Consider the following 16,148-nt stretch of genomic DNA (forward strand, 5'->3'; position numbering starts at 1 on the left):
CCTGTGTTTCATTCAAAAAGGAAAAGAAGCACCGCCCTTCAAAATTTATTGATTTTCAGCCATTTTTAGATAATTTGTTCGCTTTCAGATACAATATCTCGAAAACTAGCCAGCGCATTATCATTATTTTTGATTATATTGATAGATATACGTGGTTGACAAAACAATGGAAACTTTTCCAAATATTCCATATGTAGCCTAAAATTTAAAATATTTTTTTTTAAATAAAAATCTTTTTTTTAGTATTTTACTTGTATAGTTTTACTTATATAAATTAACTGAAAAACAAACAACATAATTAATTATATTCTGAAAAAAGGGAAAATAATTAAAAATATTCACTATTTCGCTACTGACAAAACAATGGAAACTTTTAAACTTCTGAAAGAAAGAAGTGTAAAAGGAAAATAATATTTAAAAGAACGATGTAAAAAGCATCCTGTTTACAGTTATTTTATTTTTAAATTCTGGTAATTTTTCACAATTTCTTTTTCTAAGTTTTTCGCATAATTGCTTTTTTTCAAAGTTAACGAAAATGGCTAAAGTTAAGATTTGTGAAGACTTAAAAAATGAAATAATTAACGATTTTAAAGCTGGTTTAAAACAAAAAAGTATCTGTGACAAATATCCAATAAATAAATCAGCAATTTCACAAATTATAAAGAAATTTCGTGAGACCGGTTCTGTAAAAACTCAACATTTAGATGGAAGACCTCTTAAGACTACTCCTAGACAAGATAATTTAATAGCGAGAGAGATAATTTAATAGTTTAAAAAAAAAAATTAAATCTTTTCTGAAATAATTTTAAAGCATAAAAAGAAACATAAAAGATCAAAATATTGATTTTTCCACAATTTTTTTTTTAAATTTAAAATTTTTTTTAATTTTTTTTTTTTAAATTTAAATTTTTTTTTTTGTTTTTTAAATTTTTTTTTTTGTGAAAAAAAAATTCGGTTTAAAAAATATTTTTTTCCGATTTTGACCCATTGTAGGTCCAACTTACTATGGTCTTATATACGTCGTTGCAAATGTCTCTGAAATATCTATCATTAGATATCCATATTGTCTATATTAATGTCTTAGTAATCCAGATATAGGTCAAAAATAGGTAAAAAATCGAGGTTGTCCTAGTTTTTTCCTCATATCTCAGCCATTTATGGATTGATTTTGCTGATTTTAAATAGCAAACTTCTCGAAAGCATATCTGACAGAATTACTGAAGATTTGGATCCCGAAGATATCTGGGGTCTTCAGAAAATTGATTTCAACAGACAGACGGACATGGCTTAATCGAGTCCGCTATCTATAAGGATCCAGAATATATATACTTTATAGGGTCGGAAATGAAAAATGTAGAAATTACAAATGGAATGACAAACTTATATATACCCTTCTCACGAAGGTGAAGGGTATAAAAAAATGTTCTTTATTGGAAGAGGAAAAAATAATAGATTTTGTCAAAAATAATGAAATTCTATTTAATGTGCGACATCCAAAATTAAAAAATAATTTCGTTTCTGTTTTATGCCGCAACGCACCCAACTGAAATGAAAACAATTCAGAAACGAGAAGGTGAAGAATACCAACGTTTTTCAGTTTCAGTTTTCGGTATCGGCGCCGATTACGGTGTAGGCGGAAACCCAGCTTAAGTAAACACTAGGGTATTCATTCGACTAATGATCGTTCGATTAATCGAATAACGAATAATTCGAACAATTTTATGTAGAATAATCGAATAAAACGAATAAATGTTCATATATATTTAAATTTATTAAATTGCTTAAAATTTTTCATAATTTCAAATTTAAATAAGTAATAATGACTCACAAAAATTGTATTGTTTCTGAAATTTGACATATAACTAAAGACAAAAGGAATTTCGGTCACTGTAGATGAGTGTTCCGATAGCTCCTTCTATAAATATATAAATATTACTGCAAGAAGTTACAATTCTAAAAACAAATCTTTCAAAATTTTTAACTTAGAACTTGAACCAATGAAAATAAAAGGTACGGAATGAAATATTTGTTATTTAGCTGGCGAAATATTAGAAGAATCGCAATTAATAATCAAAATATTAACTTAGATTAAAGTGGAGTTGAATGTGAATGTGGAAAATGTGATTTTGAAACAGTCGTCGAAAGTGATAGTAAGGATGACATTTATAATGATTACATTGAAATAGATGAAGGACATCATCTTAAAATATGTATATGTAATTAAGTGATGTTATTAACCGCGTACGTAAGTGTTGCAAAATATTTAATAAATCGAATGATAAACACTAATATTGCAAACTAACTTTTTGTTGCAAGAAAAGCATTGAGTTCGTCTTATACATGATTTTGAACATCGTTGAACATCTTTGCTAAAATGGTAATAAAATATTTGCGTATTTGTAAATGCGTCAATCATTAGCCACGTTCACTGACAATGATATCAAACTTTGCACAGATTCCATTTATTGTGTAATTCCCCAATACCACTTTATTAAGCAAAGATTCGGCAACGTTGATAGAGCTTGATGTATAATACAATTTGTTATAAATAATTTAGAAATAGTGAATAATTAATTTACTAAAGAATTAGTTACTCAATTTAAAACCCGATTTAATGAACGACATAACAAAGTTCTTAATACGTTTATATTGTATTTGAATTCATGATCATGTCCAACTAGCTCAAATATTTTGAAGCATAGCTCCAAAACGGTAACTAAAGTGTGTGTTAGTCAATTGTTTTGTAGATTGTTCGGGAGTTAATCTGATCAGAATATTTCTGATGAAAATTTAATGATGGACTTTATTTTCGAATGTTTTTAAACATTATCAATACTTGAATTGTTAACTTTAACGTTATTTTTTCTAATTCTTTAACAATAAAATATTAAAAACCGATATCAAAACTTCATTCTTTACTTTTTGAAAATAATTTAAATTATTCAAATAATTCGATTAATTTTAAACGTGTGATCGAATTATTCGAACAAGTTAAAATCTCATATTCGAATTATTCGAACAAGAGAAAAATCGAATAATTCGAATACCCTAGTAAACACATAAAAGGCGAAGAACCCTTGCTTATCTTATTATTTGGTTCAAAAGTTATGATTTTTGCAACGAAAAAAACTCAAATGGCGCCACTATGCGTCCTGAAAATGTTAAATCGTCATTCCCCAAATTAAGTTCAAAGAAGTTTTTTTACGTAAATCAAAATGTCCAGAATGTTAAGTAATTTTACTAGTGTGAATAAAAAAAAAATTATTTTGCAACTCACCTCTTTATCAAGTTCCGTTTCCGTTATCCGTTTAACTTTAGCCTTTTCCGTTTTTAGAAAAATGTTTTTTGTTTAAAAACCAGCCACATTTTGCACAAAATTTAACTTTTTTTTAGAAAAATAAATAGGTATTTAACAATTATTCACTTTTTAAAAATTTAAACATTTGTATGCTATTTTTTATAGGATTTTAAACGAAATGATTCATTTTGTAAATGATTTAAACAAATTTATTTTGTAGATATTTTTTTCACTTTTTAGTAGGAATTTGATTGATCTATTAAAAAATTTCAATGCTGAGACATTATTTCTTATTGTTGTAGTGGTTTTTGTTGTTAATGTTGAAAGAAGCTGTCATTTGATTTGAGTTTTTGTTTAAATCTTTTAAACGTTTAAATTTTTTTTCAGATTTTTTTTTTGGTTTTGCACTAAAACAATTTGTTTTCTAATTTTATTGTTGCTGTTTGTGTTTGTATTGGTTGGCTGTTTAGAGCAGGTGGGTATTTTCTCAATTGTATGTTGCACATTGAATTAATTGTTGCTACTTACGCCACTACAAGCTGTTTTATTTGATTTTTGCTATATTCTACATTTCAAATGTCACTGATCTCTTCTTTTTATATAGGTATTTTTTTATTCTGTTTTTCTTATTTATTTAATTTTTTGTTTAATTTATAGCACGCGCTTAATTTTTTTTTTAACGAAAAATTTAAATATTTTATTGTTGTTTTGCTAAATGATCGATTTTAAATAAATAAATGCTGATCATTGATCTTTAAATAAAAACATTTTTTATTTTTTTTTGGTTTGTTTGTATTTATTTATTATTTTATACTTTATTATTTATTAAAACGCTTTGGTGCGATATTTTTATTTAATTTAAACAATTAACACTTTCTTTGGCTTCCAAAATCCAGCAGCACACTTTGTTATTTTTTTATTTTGTCTTAATAAATTTATCAATTTCGAAACGAGTAACTCTTAAGTGTTTGTTTAAGAGGTTTTTTCTCACGAACAAAATTATTAAATATTCTCTTTTGTTAACGATTTATTGATTTTCAGACGAAAATTTCTCAGAGTTTAACATTTACGATTTTCATGATTTTTATCCGCTCTGTTGTTCTCTGTTGTTGTTATTTTGAAATCTCTTGTTAGATTAAATATTTTTTTTTGTAAACTAGAGTTTAAAATTCATTTGATTTTTTTGCCCAAACTTCTCTCGGTAGCAGAATTGTGTTGTTGTTGTTATTGTTTTTGCTGCTGTTCATCTTTGTTCGTTCGTATTCCCTAGATCGGTGTTTTTTGTTTTTGTTTACACAGACACACACACAAATAAACATGCATAGACCTGCTTCTGTCTCGGCTGCCTTAAATGCCTGCCTGCCTTCTGCCTGCCACCTTTCTTTTTCTGCTTTTAACTGTGTTTGTTTGTTTTTGTTTTGTTTTCTTCTTGTACTATTTTCTTTTTAATAGAGCTCAACTCTCAGATACTCACACACACCGCTATATAAATAATAACAACAAGAAAAAACTATTTTATTTCATTTTATCCATCTTTTGTCCATTTAGTTTTTGTTGAACCACCTGTTGTAGTGTCTACTGACACACACACACCACCTGTGCTGGAATGTACTATTTGTAGGTAGCTCTCAATTATTCGTTCAATGTACTTTTTTGCTTTTTTTTATAATGTACCAAAATATCCAAGGCAAATTTATGTGCGATATTTCTCTGTAAAGATAAAGATAGAAACGGAAAATTAGAATTAGTGAAAAATATATATTACATTTCAACAAATTCCTACATAATATGGAAAATTAACTGTATGTTTGAGAGTTCATTATAGAATCGGGTCCATTTACGCCCCTATCTCCAAATCGACATGGCTACACTAAATGTTAATCGGTGTCGATAGCTTTCTAATGCAAAAATACACATCTTATCATTATGGGAAACATACACTGACATAATTTCTGGATTTGGAAGGAGCTTTTAACAACATCTGATCAATTGAAAGAGTAGGTACTCATTAATTCTGGTAGTGATCACATAGTTAATCGAATGGATTATAAAGATATGTACTGGGTCCATCTCTAGAGGGCGTGATATAACCCAACTTGTGGATTGTGGTATTAAATTTAATCTTCCTGGACCTTAAAACACTTGGGATTGTGTGTTCATATCCTGATGATGACATTCTGTTATTTAATGACAAATTTCTGGATACTCTCTCTAGAGTAAGATAATTAGATCTCGGATAATTATGTCGGTGAACCACCAGTTGTGGCCTTGGTGTTAATCCTCAGAAAACAGAGATGATTCTATTTATTTAGAAGGAAAAGATTACCAAAATTCAGGATTTCTAAACCTTGGAGAAAAAAGGTGTAAAGGAATCAAAGTCGAACTTCGATTTTATCCCTAAACTTGAAAGAATATCTCTGAAAAAAAATTGAAAGCGTATGCATCGGGCAATACTACATAAATATTACTGGATGACGTATATTTTGAACGCGGTTTTTATTTTTAATAACTTTAATGTCATTTTGAATGGTATATATCTGTCATTTATTCTTACATAGTTAGTGAACATGAAATTGTAAACAACAAAGTTTTTGTTTTGCTTCGAAATTTTCGAATTTGGAATCAACGAATCGGCATATGCGGAAGTTTTGCTTTATTTCTTTAATTTGATAAAAAGTGGCGCTAAAGCACATCGATAGCTCACCAAGGCTTATGGTGAATGAGTGTGTTCCATTGGTTTGAGCGTGCGGTTCAAAGAAGACAAAGATCGCTCAGTCTAGCCAAACAAAATTTAAAGACAAGGAATTGGAGCTACTCAATAAGCAGGATTCATCCATAAGCTGGAAAATTGGGTACAATACGAATTGAAGCCGAGAGACCTTGAAACTATAAAAAAAACGTTAAACGCTATAAAAAAAAATCATTTTTGCACCGAATCATTAGTTGTGATGAAAAATGGATCCAATGCGATAACCTGACGTGTAAGAGATCGTATGTGAAGTCCGACCAACCAGCCGTATCGATACCAAAGTCAGATATCCATGTCGCTAAGGTAATTCTCCGTATTTTGTGGGAGCACAGGGAAAATGTACCGAATGCAATTGATTGGTTTGAAGCGAGCATTGGCCGAAAAACGCCCAGAACATCGTAATATTCTATCATGACAACGCTCGGCCACATGTTGTAATACCTGTTAAAAAGTATTTAGAGCAGGGAAGCGCAAAAAAAAATTGTATTTTGTGTGCATGTATGGGTTAAAAATAAAAAATCCGCAACAACATCAAGCAACAGAATGAAATATTTGTATTTTTACCATCTATTGTTTGCAACTAAATGATTTATTTGTATTTTTTACGCTCTCGCTGTGTGTGTTTTGTTTACTTTCGGGTTGTGTACGTGTAAATTCACGAAAATGTTCGTAATCTCAACAATATGAACGCCTACCAATGATTTAGAGGATGTTTTGTCTCACACGCTTTTTATTATTATTTATTTCGATCGATGCAGACGCTCTCTCAAAGATACGCTTCACTTCAGAACAGAATATCCGATATTGGCTTGATTTGTTCTTGGCCTCAATAGATGACCAAGCAGTTCTTTTGGATAGAAATATGGGAAAAGGTCATCATAGCATTTTTAGGTCATAACCTAATAAGTAAAATTGGGTATACTATTATAACCATGATTTATGTTTAGTTAGTCTGCTAAGAATTAAGTCGAATTGATCCTACTAACATAACTACGACTAATGCTAAATTTGGTCTGCTAAAGGACCCACGAATTATGTCAAATAGTGTGTGTTAGAAGACTCACTACTTAAGTCATATTTTGAGATAAAAGATTGACGTTATATTTGGTATATTAAAGACCCTTATTTATGTTGACTATCTTAAATTTTGTATGTCAAAAGACCCTCGATTGATGTTTAATTTTGTTATATTAAAAACCCCTCGATTAATATTAAAATTAGTATATAACTATCCACGATTGATCGTATATTTGGTGTGTTTATAAAATGTTAAAGAAATTTTCGAGATGAATTTATTTTGTATATTATAAAAACAAGGATGAAAATTCCTTTAATTTAACCGACATGGCAACAATAATTATTCTTTATTTTTCCCGCATTGCACCATTTTCAAAAATTTTGAAATTATTCCCGCGTTTTAGAAAAAATTAAGTGGATTCCACTTCGAAGAAAATCTATTGAATGTGTATGAATCCAATAAATATGCCTCTGTGCAATTTTAGAATAAGTTAAGCAGTTGTGTGAATCCAAGATTTAATTAAATAGGAAAAACTGGTCTCTGACGTACGAGTTAGGTTCAAACATGAGCGAGTGCTGTAGAAAATAAAGCTTGTTAAAAAATATTATATGATTACATGAAAGTTAGAAGTCAAATTTTAAAGGATAAATATCGAAACAAATACACAGTTTCAAACTTTAAATAGTCTATTACAGTCTAATATTACATTATTTCAAAGCAATGTAAAAATGTCGTTTAAAATATGGCGGAAAACATCAAAAGCAAATGAACACCTTAGGACTTGATGACTAATATTTAGTAAAATAAAATAATTTTATAAATTTTCGGGCGTTATTTACCTTAAAAACTAAAAAAATTAAAATATAAATAAAAGCTGAATTAACTTAAAATTTTAACGGTTAAAGCTATCATAACAAAATTTAGAACTAATATTGATATAAACGTCCTTAAGTCAATGACACTACAATTGTTTGCATTCTTTGTTTTCATATACCGAAATTCCTGAAACGGGGAAAATGTGTTCCAAAAACAAATTTTTCTTTAGATATGTGGCCACTTTGACTCTGATAGTAAAACAACATATAGGGCACTGCTACACGTACAATATATATTGTGATATTTGGATCACGATCCATTTTATTGGATCACGCAAAATTAGGTTATTCTACAATTTGGATCGCGATCCATCAATACTGCATGATACACGTTCAATAAATATCGCGATACTGGATCGCGGTCAATATATATTGAACGCCCATAGTTCTATACAAATATGGGAGTTTTTCGAGGATCGGTGCTTTTCGTTTTCAGATTTTTTTTCTCAAACCTAAAATTTTGTTTCAAAATTGGCCAAGTTTGGATAAGATTGGGGGGAGAATGTACGCTTAAGTGACCCAAATTTTACCTTACACGCTTTTGCATTAAGTTCTCTTTCTAGATCATATAAAAATTGGGTATAGTCCCGAAGAAAATTTTTTTCTATAAAAGAAAAAATTTTAGGATTTTTTTGGTGAAAAAACTTAAAAAATACACGTATCCAAAGTTGAACTAGATAACTGTCATTAAAATTGTTTTATTTTCTTCAGAATTTTATAGCAAATATACGAGATATTTAAAAAAAAATCGATCTTCCGTCATATCTAAAAAACGATCAAGCAAAATTTAAAAAAATAAGCCTAAATATCTCTTGAATTAAAAGAGATAACCTCCACATGTAGACCTTCTCAATCTATATTTTAATTTTCAGTTCATTCGGATCATAAATGGATTTTTGGAAATTTTTTTTAAAAAATGTGAGACTTTGAAAATCAACTCGAAAACCCCTCATCCGTGTAATAATACGAATCGACACTGTCATGAACGTGTGTTTTTCCAAAAGTCTTCATTTATTGTACAGTATTATTTATTAGGGTTCTATAGCTGAAACAAAAAGTCGACTTTTCGAGCTTTCGAATTTTTCCGTTTTTTAAAAGTCGACTTTTCGAACTTTCGACTTTTGGTAGTTTATGAAAAGTCGAATTTTCGAACTTTCGACTTTTTAGTTAATCGACTTTTCGACTATTTTCAACTTTTTACCATTTCTTGTAAAAAATACATGGTTTCTACATTTATTGATGCGCCTTTTGTAATGTTTAGCAATAAAAATTAAATTTATCAAGGCGATAATAGTTAGAATAATGTTGTAAGAATTTTGTGTAGGAAAAAGCTTTATTTTATAAACATTTATTTATTTATTATTTACATATAATAGCACTACATAATCGATTGTTCGACTTTTTTGCGACCAAAAAGTCGATTTCGACTTTTCGACTTTTTTCAGGAAATAGTCGATTGTTCGAACAATCGAACAATCGACTTATAGAACCCTATTATTTATGTTATGTTTATAAAGTTGTTGGTACCAATTATTCACTGAAAAAAGTACATTATTTTCATAACTTTAATACGCATTTTTGTATCTTTGGTAATTTTGTAACATCTCCATTAAGTACCTTGCTCACCTTAAGGAAATCTCATTTAACATGACTGGCAGCACTAGACAATGAAACGAAATGAAAAATACCAGCAACAACAACAATTACAAATCGATATACAACAATAATCACTTCACTTTGGAACAAGTGCATTTGTATTAGTGAGTACCTACCAACATTATTATTTTTGTTGTTCTTTGTTTTAATAGTCACTCACTCACTACTCAATTGTACGAGTATCAATAATAAATTAATTTCGGTTTTTTGTTGGTTGATTAGTGTCTGTGACTTTGGCTCGTGATCATATAATTACAACAATTTTAAAAAGAAGTTCGTGTATGTGTCACTCACTTAATGTTATTGTTGTTTTTATTATAGTTTTTCCTTAAACATAAACTACAACAACAATTGTATGTTGTGTGTATGTGTCTTTTGTGTTGTTGCAATGTTTTCTGCATTTTGTTGTTTTTTCCTCCGATACGACAGGTTGTTTTTCTTTTGTTTTGGTAAAAACAAAACTAAAAGAATAATATAGAGTCAGAGGAGGTGAGGAAGAAAACAAAATCAAGTATCGTCACACTGTGTTAATTGTTGAAACTGATCTTGTTACTTTTATTGATCTGTAAAGAAGTAAATGTAAAATAATAGTGCGCCACAAAAGGAAAACAACAATGAATTTCATTGGAAAATACACTCTAGAGAAGCAATCAATTTTGCAATTAGAATTGTACCCAATTTTACCTGGCAATAATTTACAGGTGATTGAGTGTGTGTTTGGGTGACTTCAAAACACTTGTTGTGGAAATGTTTGGGATTTAACGTAAAATCAGTAAATGTATTGGTTTTTGTTAGATTTAATCGCTTTATAGCTGTGATTAGTACTAATTACAAGAGTGTTTTACAAAACATTCTACCTGGAAATAGTTTGTTATTCTTTTTTTTAGTTGGAAGGAAACAGAAGTTATGTTATTGCCTTTATATGCAATTCACCAGGAATGTTAAGGGTATGTAGTATATACTAGGGTTTTCAATTATTCGAGTTTTGTTTTAATCGAATAAAAGTTTATAAATTTTTTATTGTTCGAGTAATAGATTAATTTTTCAAATTTCATCGATTATTCCAATGAGGAACGAATAAAAAATATTATTCAAATCATTTAATAAAATATATTTGAAACCAGACAAATTTTAATAACACTGTCCAACAGCATTTTTGGAACAGAATAGCAACCCTATAATTTTGAAAGGGCATGTTGAGTAGATCATTTTTGTAGAATAAATTTATAGGCCAACTGGTCTGAGTTTATCTTACAATGGGTCAAAGTTTTAGTTTTTTTTATCGAAGAGAGCATTATACTATATGAAAAAAATGTTGTAAATTAATATCTGAGAGAATTCTTAATGTTAGAGTTGTATTGTGGAATTTTATGGGGATCATTTTTGTTTAAGATCTTATCCCTTCTCCTGTCTTTAGGGGTAAAATTTAAATTTTTTTCGAGAAAATCAAAAAAAGTCCTTTCAAAAAGCACATTTAAATATTAAACTATTCTATGAAAATGTTTGCCGGAAAATTGAGGAGCAGCAGATCGAAAGGTACTTTTCTGAAAATTTAAAAATTTTGGGAAATTGATTTTTTTATAGAAGATTTCAACCCAAATATTATAAAAATACCAAAAAATCAATTTGTAAAAAAATTCGAAAAAGTTCGGCTCCTCAATTTTCGTAATTTTTAGCAAAATTACAAGCCACTTTGGGTCTCACATTTATTTAAAAAATCGTCAAAAATTCAATTATGATCCGAATGTGCTTAAATTTAGAATGTAAATAGTCCTTGAGAAGGTCTTATCCCTTTTAGTCCAAGAAATATTTTTATTTTGCTCGATTTTTAAATATGGCGGACCTACGGAGGATCGACATTTTTTTAAGAATATCAGCTATATTTGTGGTAAAATTCCAAATAAAATAAAAATAACTTGCTAACAGTTATATCGTCCCTATAAAAAGTTAGACACATCCAAAATTGTCCCAAAAAGTCCCAATATTTTTTCATTTGTAGAAAAAAAATTCTTCGGGACTATATACAATTGTGAGCCATTGCTATCTGTGGCCCATCTTTCTGGTATCATATGGATTCTGAGTCAAAAGAACTGCTCATCTTTTGAGGCCAAGGACGAATCAAGCCAATATCTGATACTCTGTTCCACAGTAAAGTGTATCCTAGAAAGAGCGTTTTGCTCCGATCGAAACAAATAGTAGTCGGACGGGGCAAGATCTTGACTATAAAGCATGTGAGGAAAATCTTCCCAACCACTTCGTTCTAAATACAGGTATTGTAACATGTAGCCGTGTGTTGTCATGCTGGAATATTACAGTATCATGTCTTGGCATTTTTCGGTCAATGCTCGCTTCAAACGAATCAGTTGTGTTCGGTACAGGTTCCCTGTGATGGTCTGGTAAAGATTTCAGAAGCTCATAATAGATGGGACCCTTTTGGATATTTGGCTTTGGTATCGATTCGGCTGGTTGTCCGGTGTAATGATTCAATTCGTTCAAACATCATTTCACACATGCAAAATCGTCTTTCAAGGTCTCTCGGCTTCAATTCGTATGGTACCCAATATCCCTGCTTTGAGATGAATCCTGCTGATCACGAACGTTTTGAAATTACTGTTTGAGTAGCTCCTAATGATTTTGAAACCTCTTGTTGAGTTTTACAACAATCTTCATGGACTAATGCCTCCAATTCTTGGTCTAAACAATTTTTTGGCTTGCCTGGGCGATCTTTGTCTTCCGTGGCAAAATCACCGCTTCTAAACCGAACAAATTATCCCCCGCACGTTGAAACCGATGGAAAACATTCAACATAAGCTTTGGTGAGCAATCGGTGTGCTTCAGCGGCGCTTTTTGCCAGTTAATGAAGTAAAGCAGCACTTTCCGCATGACGCTTTGTTGGCATTAAATTCGAAATTTTCGAAGCAAAAAAAAAAAAACGTTGTAGTTTACACTATAATGTTCAATAACTAAATGAGAATAAATGATAGATATGTATCATTCAAAACATTTAAGTTATTAAAAACCAAAACCGAGTTCCAAAGATACGTCATCTATTGAAAATCCCGTAATTTAAGTCATATATCCAATATAATTTTCTAAGTTACGACAGAAAATCGTTAATTATACCATTCACCTTCGTGAGAAGGGTTTATATAAGTTTGTCATTCCGTTTGTAATTTTCACAATATAATTTTCCGACCCTATAAAGTATATATATTCTGGATCCTTATAGATTGCGGAGTCGACTAAGCCATGTCCGTCTGTCTGTCCGTCTGTCTGTTGAAATCAGTTTTCTGAAGACCCCAGATATCTTCGGGCTCCAAATCTTCAATAATTCCGTCTGACATGCTTTCGAGAAGTTTCCTATTTAAAATCAGCAAGATCCATAATGGCTGAGATATGAGGAAAAAACCAGGACAACCTCAATTTTTTACCAATTTTTGTCCTATATCTGGATTACTATGTCATTAATAAAGACAATATGGATATCTAAACCCCTTTGCAACGACGTATATAAGACCATAGTAAGTTGGACCTACAATAGGTCAAAATCGGAAAAAATATTTTTTAACCCGAATTTTTTTTTCACCAAAAAAAAATTAAAAAACAAAAAATTTTTTTTTAAAATTTGAAAATTTAAAAACAAAAATTTAAAAAAACAATTCGAATTTTTTTTTCCATAATATTAAAAAAACAAATTTGGAAAAAAAAATTTTGTTTACCTAAAAATATTTCAAATGTATATTTCGAATTATAATTTGGTGAAGGGTATATAAGATTCAGCACAGCCGAATATAGCTCTCTTACTTGTTTTCTTTAATCTTGAATTTTTTTCATTACATTTAGTTATATTATTAGCCAAAGAGAAAATATACATAGAGCGTAAACTCTCCTGTCAAAGACCTAACTCAGTTGTCAAAAACCTAAATGGAAAAAAAAACTATGTGAAAACACAAACAACACTCGTATGTGTAACTTTTTTAAGTAATTTTTTGTTTGAGTTTTTTTCTAGTGTCCGCTCTTGTATATTTTCTCTATGTTATTAGCTTTCCAAAAATATAACACTCATTTACATTCATGAAACAAATTTGAAATATGAATATTCAAACAGTTTATTAAGTATTTGTAAAAAGATAACAATTTAATAACCGTTTCACGCACTTGGCATAAAAATTGGCCAACATTTTATTTTGAATTAACAACTTTTTTTATTAAAGTTTTCATTTAAAAAGGTTGTATCAATTTTTCTAAACTTTATTTTGTCACAATTCTCCAACAAGACAATATTTTTACTTTAAGTTTACAGTAGATTTATTTCATAAAAGTTGTATTTTTAAAAAACTAAATAACTCAGTTAATGTCTGTTACCTTTTCCGATCTTTAGCTACTTATTACTTAAGAACACTATTTCCATTTGTTTTAATTTGCTGTTCTTTTTTTTGCAAGAAAAATATATTTTAATCTGTTGACAATGAACTTGTACTAAGTATGTATTTTAAAATAAAACCTAACAACAACATTGACATTTCCTTTTCTCAGCTAGCTAGCTAGCTTATCGTTCGAAACTTGTCAATCTTATGTATGAAATCCTGTTTAAACTATAGCGATTATTGCCCTCAAAACGCCATGCCATGCCATTCAACATCATTCATTCATTCATGCTCATATGTTTGAGCTCGTACTACTATAAGTTCTGACGTATGAGCTCTGTTTTTCCTTGTGATAGGGTTAGTACTTTTTCTATTAGTTACAATAGTTTGTTTAGAAAAAAAATGATAAAGCGAAATTTTGCTGATATAGAAATATTAAATCTACAACCCACTACAAACTATAAATACACTTAGAAAAACATGAAAAAAGTTGGCTAAATTTGAAAACAACAATCTAAACATTTAACAAAAGATTTTAAACAAAGACTGACTGATCATTATATTTCTTTGTTTTAGGGTTTTTAGAGAGATCTAATTTTTTTCTTTGTACACTTTGTGTTTTATTCTTTTTTATGTAGTTTAGCTTATTTCAGCAATTTCAATTGTTTTAATTGTATTTAATTTATTTTAAATTTAATATTTATTTTGACAAGTGTTTAATTCGTACTACATTCAATATTTATTTTATTATTAGGTTCTTATAATTCTATTTATTTCCATTTATTATCACAATTTATTCACTATATTGTACAAAACATACATATGTTTTTTGTTATACCGAATTTTGAATCAAAGTTAGTATCTTTCCTAAGAACTTGCATGACATGGCGGCATGATATGACATTAAACATTTTACATTATTGTGGATTAGCAAGTAAACAAATTGGATATAGATTTTATTTAATTGATATACTGTGGTGTTAGCTTAAATAATTCATTCAATAGAATTTGCGGAAAAAATACAGTGACAGCTGACATTTTAGGGTTAAAAATAGGGTTCCTGATTTCTCGGACTTTTTCCACCTCCGAAAAATATTAAAATAATCTTTTCATTCCCTAAAATTCCCTGTCATGGCAGTATAGGTTCGACTCTACCAAATTGTAGTAAAACCATATAGTCAGTTTGGCCATTATGGTGAACAATTTTTGTTTATGGGCCTTCAAAGATTCCGAAAATCAATGGGCCATCTGACACTTTTTCCACACCAGAGAAATATTAAAAAAATCTGTGCATTCCCAAAAATTGTCGATCATGACAGTATAGGTTCGACTTTATTATCAAAGGGTAGTAAAACCCAAAGATTCTGAAATTCAGTGGGCCCTCAAAAAAAGGTGTCATCAGTTTTTGGCCAACAGCTAATTCAGACTAGATGATACCGCTTAACTATATATGGCAATAATAAAGCTAGGAGTCCACCAAACTGCATTTTTTTACATTTTTTGCCAAAAAATATAGCTTTTTCGTGTCCTTTTTTTGAAAAAAATAAAGGAAGACAATTTTTTTCTCACTTTTTTTAGAATAACTTACAGGGACTCTTAAGTTTTTACTAACAATATTTAATAAGTTGTAGCTACGGTAAAGCTGAACAACTCTTGTGAAAATATCAATGCAGTCTGAACGTGTCTAGGCACGTTACAAAGACCACTTTGTGCCTTAAAAATGTTCGGTTTTTACTATTTTTTGTTAAAAAAGTATGATCAAGTGCACACTTCTCTATTGTGGCAAAATCATTATCCGTATGATCCGGGCCCATCACCTTACCCAATCTTGATTACCCAAGACTGGCTTGATATAGTATATGCAAAAACTTAAACTTTTTTGAAAGGATGCAAGGTTTGTGGAGCTTCTGAAGAGTAAATATAAGCTATTTATATAAGTAAAGAAGTGGCCACTTAAAATCCGTACGCACTGTAGTAATCATAACAAAGCTCCCAGTTATCAAAATGGAAAAAGATTTACATATGTTTTTAACAACAAATCTACCGCTTTTCTACAATGAATTGCAAGTCATTATGTTTAGTTTTAAAAAGTGTAGACACAATGGAAAAAGAAACTAGTGATAAAATTGTGCACAAATATCTAGAAAATCCGACTTTGTCGTGTTAAAAGAAACCCAAAATCTGA

General features: G+C 29.6%; 2 protein-coding genes across 2 annotated transcripts in view; one reads left to right on the forward strand and one right to left on the reverse strand.

Annotated features, from left to right (window-relative positions):
- The window catches only part of cv-2 (crossveinless 2), a 199,290-nt gene that overhangs the window by 115,263 nt on the left and 67,879 nt on the right, over positions 1-16,148 (reverse strand). The window contains exon 3 of the mRNA XM_065511881.1: positions 3,278-5,008. The gene's annotated coding sequence lies outside the window, so the exon portion shown is untranslated. The remainder of the gene's footprint in view (positions 1-3,277; positions 5,009-16,148) is intronic.
- Positions 1-16,148, forward strand: part of LOC135961369 (piggyBac transposable element-derived protein 2-like) — a 164,097-nt gene that overhangs the window by 16,538 nt on the left and 131,411 nt on the right. The window lies entirely within an intron of this gene.

The sequence above is a fragment of the Calliphora vicina genome, chromosome 5 (assembly GCF_958450345.1).
Source record: "Calliphora vicina chromosome 5, idCalVici1.1, whole genome shotgun sequence".
NCBI lineage: Eukaryota > Metazoa > Arthropoda > Insecta > Diptera > Calliphoridae > Calliphora > Calliphora vicina.